Here is a 5,115-nt window from a genome sequence, read left to right on the forward strand (position 1 = left end):
CGGACCGTGTACCGCAAGTGCATGCTCGGAGGACTTGTGGACTAGACCAGGGACTTGTCTCACCTCCCTGACTATTGACCGATTCGGGTTCGTTGAGGGCAGCAGACATTTTATGGCACTGGGCGCAGCCATGAGCTCAAATTGCGGTGTCTCAGCCGACCCCCCCTGCTCTCCCCCACCCCACGGGCAACATGTTTATCGCGCAACTGTAACAAAGGTTCGCGCACTAAGCGAGCATTCGCGCACTCAGTACGAGATGCCCATTGGCTAAAACAACCATGCATCAGTTTTTCATTCTGCGCGCGTGAGAGGGGTGGGGAGAGAGGAGGGGGGGTCGGATGATACACCGCAGTAATGGCGCTGCCCATGCCAAAAATACACATAGCGCGTCACAGAATCGGTCAATAGACTGATATGCTGGCAGCGTTTCCACATCATCGATTTAAAATCCGCGGAATTAGTCTTTTACATAATACTCCATTCATGAATTAATCACTTAAGTCTTTCGATGAATCTCAGAATGGCCAAATTAAGTCAGTGGAATCTACATGTAGGCCTAGAGAGCGATGTGTAGCTAGAAAAGCTAGAAAAGCACTTGTCCGAGCCATCGATCAGCTCTTTTTTGTGTGTGTGATTCTTTCTTCGTCGATCACTAGAATGCCTTCATTTTATTTGCATTTCCACCATTTTTTTTTTTTTTATTCTGCCGTGTCTATCCACATCTGTGTTTTGTTTTGTTTGTTTTTTAATGGCAAAACTTATTTGCAGGTCTGACCTACATGGGAGCCATTCCAGCAACATACATCCTGTAGTGATTTTAAGTTCTCCAGGGTATTTTTTTTTTTATAGTTACCAATAACTTTTAATTTGAATGTTCCACAGAACCCCCTTATTTTTTACTTACTCTACGTGGTATATTTATGTGAATGCAATACTGTAAATATAAATACAGAGACACTTGCACTGCTAAGGACTTCACGCCAGAAGACCACTTTGCACATACAACTGCACACTCTTACAATTTGTATCACTTGCTACGGTACTTTTTACACTTCAACTTTTATCTCCTGCCTGCATGTGCCCCCCCCCCCAAAAAAAAAAAAGAGAAAATGTTGGAAACTGATCTAAAAGTGAAAGTGTACATTCAATATACTTCTTGTAGACTTGTGCAAATTATTATATGGGTGTATATAATATAAAGATGTCGATTACGAAGGAGTCTTTACATATATTTAAAATCATGCTATACATATGAAGAGTTTGTTTACAAAAACCGATAAGTTCATTTTTGAAGATTTTGAAGTACAGTTTCTGTCATAAAGTACAAAATAATACCTTTTGAATGATATATTGGTCACTACATATAAAGGTATATTTCTAAAGTTATGGTCAAAAGAAGCAAAAATTTTCTTATTATACCCTTTATTTTTCTTTACCTTTAATCGCAAATATCTCCATTTGACAAATATGGACTTATCGGTTTTTACAAACAAACTCTTCATATGTATATATATATATATATATATACAAAGATAGATATAGATATGTATGTATATATATATATATATATATATATATATATATACATATATACATAGATAGTTATAGATATGTATGTGCTCTCCTCACCAGGATAAAGCATTTTAATGCCAATTTAGATTTTAATCACATATATACATTTATATATCAAGACTCTTCCTAATCTACAGCTTTCACATCCAAGAAACACACTAAAATTTTTACAAAATAAAAATGGTGTCAGAAGGTTTAATTTGATAGAATGAAACAAAATGCCATTGAGATAAATACAATGAGTGAAATGATGCTAACATTATCAATGTTACTCTTGAAATTTCACATTGATTTATTATAATGATACCGACAAGCATAAAGGATTGATGCACAGGACAGAGTAGATTGGTGAAAATTGGACACAATAGTTTAATAAATTGGCGCATCCAATCCTCAACGATCCCCAGAACAGGCCTGTGCATCATTCCTTCCATAAAATGGGCCTGTAAATTTATGAAATTCAGCATTTTTCCCCATCATGCGTCCGGTACACCTACAACACTGCAAGGTATGAGCCATACATTCAGATTTTACCGGACTCGTTGGTTCAGTGTGGATCAGTAAAAATCAAAGCTTGATAATTGTCCCATCAGATTGAAAAGATTCTATAAAGTCCATTTCATAATAGTATTTGACCACATCTTTCATCACACAGTGACAAAGGAATGTGGTGGATCACTGCAAATGTGTTCACATGTAAAAACACATTATCTGTACAGATATATAGTATCTTTGCATGATATTCATAGACTCACTGAAATGTGTACAAATTGCGAGATAAGATTTCAAGGTATAAACTCTTCATAGAAGGTGAATCTGTGCAGTTATCAATGATAAGATTGTCATAGTATAGCTTTTGAGAGATAAATTAACCTAACACTTGTGCTCCCTGACTGCATTACATTTGCATTGTACACTCAACATCCTTGGTACATGAGAAACTATAAGTTACCATGTACAGTGAGTACCGCACACAAAGACTTTGATAGAATTTAAGTACAGGTGGATTGGAGTTCCCCTCATCCGCATGTATCAGGCACAGAAGCAGTGCACATTTGTCACTAATATAAGAACAGCTGCTCTCTACAGGCAAATTATTGCCAATATTCCAGCTACACTCAATCTTGGTACATCTCATGTCTTGACTTCAACAAAGTTCATGTACTATTCAAAACCAAATGGTAGATCACACACCCCTGTCATATCACTGAAGCCTTTTTTTTTTTTTTTTTTTTGTGTGTGTGTGTGTGTGTGTGTGTGTCTTTGTTTTCATCATAGTGTGACCAGAATCTGGCCATCTCTTATCTGTACTTCTCTAGCTGTTATCTGGACATGTTCATGCATTAAAAATGGGGGGGGGGGAAGTGATTTAAAACTCAATTGAAATTCAAATTATTGTAATTTTCCCTACAGAAATATGTTAGGAATTTTAAATAATAAAAATAATATATTTCAATTTCAGTAAAAAATGGACTGTAAGTTTAGGTAGGCTAAATACCACTGTTGTGGTCAGTGTGGTTGCGGTGTACACTACCTACCTCACTACCACTGGGTCGGCAGCTACATGTACATACAGGGTAAACATTGTTTCTCCCATATGCATGCAGCCAAATTATCTGAATGGGTGCCGGTCCCGACATGGCACGATAACAGAAGTCAGACAGTTTTTCCATGATATCCTTCCCTTGCCCATAGTCATCCACACCTCTGAAAAAAGAATATCTCTTGGACTGCATAATAAGATTGGCCAACTGCATGATAAATATCCTGAAAGACTGCTATACACGAACTATGAAGCTTGATCAATAAATATGAGCAGTTTCTGTTCCACTTATAGTATTGGTGACTACCATGTGTTTTGATAATATTCCCTTAAAATTTCTTGACACTGATAAAGAATGGTTCAAACACATTTATATTGACATGGATAGAATAAAACCCTTACTAAGTAAACATAGCCAGTAGTCATGCAGTTAAAAACAGAAAAGCTTCCACAAATGCAAGTAAATGAAGCGATGTGTTGATAATCACATTTTCCCCATTTACAAAAATGTGTTATTTCAGATACATGACAACTGCAGTACTCTAATTTCTGTCTGAAACACTCATTTCATAATTATGTGTTTTATCACATCATCTCGACAAAGATTGGGAAGTGAAAATAAGAAAATTTTGCAATGGGAAACTGCTTCCCATCCCAAAATAATAGCCTTCAACCAAAGTAGTAGCCCCTGCTTCAAACATAAGATTGGCTCTCCAGTATCTTCATTTCATTATGAATTTCATCCTCATCCCACTTTATACATGTACCACACTGGATTAAATTAGATAAACTACGATAAAACCTGACAAAACAATACCTAAAGAATTAAACTGAAGGTACAGCCGTACTAGCATAATTGTGCAATTCGATGAAACCTATAAAAGTGCACACTACTATCTACACTTTACATCAAATGTACTGGAATGCATGTAACACTCTAATTTTCTTCTTGTACACTCTACATATTTCATAAAATTAGAGCAAATATTTCTTATTGAGCTCACTGTGCAAGGAGAGTCAGTATAAGTTTCCAACCAACTGACAAGATTGAAATCGTCTCAAATTCTGCCCAAAAGTCTTTCAGTCTGATATCCATTATCTCTTCTAAAATCAGTTTTCATTAGACTTCTCATAGCTGATCTCAACAGATTTAGCAGCTGACTGGTCGATTAATGAATCACTAAACTGAATGGACCTCTTAAAACATCACATGTTTAATCCCCCCCTCCCCCAGTTTCCACAAAGAAAAAACAAGCACACAAAAAAGGTTCCCCCTCCCCAAGAAAAAAACAACAACACACATAATAGATGTCTACAAAGAGGTTGATACCTAAGACTGTGATGTCACTTCAACCCAAAGAAGCCAGGGATTGGTTACCATTACCTTAAAAAGTCATCATGCCCTAGCGATTGATGTTGGTCTCTTCCAGTCTATAGAGGGAATGCCACCGTAAAATTATTATCCTGAATATGTCACTTCCCTTTGTATGACAAAGAGACTGAAGACTGAACGCCTTAGTCTTGATACAAATTACGCAAATGCAACAGAGCATCTCTTGGATATATGGCAGTTGACTGTTACATAGTAGAGATAATATACAAATCAAAAGTTTGTGTACCCATCCCTGAGAAATCCTCTGACCCAAGAATGCTATGGTGGTATTAAAGAGTGAATAAGACCAGAAAATTCCAACAGGGTGCTTTGGAGTATTTCCAGACCTATTGGGATTCATGTGGGAAAATTGCACAGCTCATAAAATGATCTCAAACTACTGCACATACTCTGTGAAACACAACTGTACAAATTGTTTAACTTTTTTTTCCCTTTGGTTTTAATGTACTGTGGTCACTCTTAGTCCACTCTAATTCTTCACAATTTTGAATATGATCATTCACACCTAGGTATATCAAAGCTCAAACATGTGTTGTACCATGTGAATTCACAGTCCTATGCAGAGTCCAAAACCCTTCCCCATCATCACAGATTACCGAACATCTCA

The sequence above is a fragment of the Diadema setosum genome, chromosome 13 (assembly GCF_964275005.1).
Source record: "Diadema setosum chromosome 13, eeDiaSeto1, whole genome shotgun sequence".
In the NCBI taxonomy this organism is placed as follows: Eukaryota; Metazoa; Echinodermata; class Echinoidea; order Diadematoida; family Diadematidae; genus Diadema; species Diadema setosum.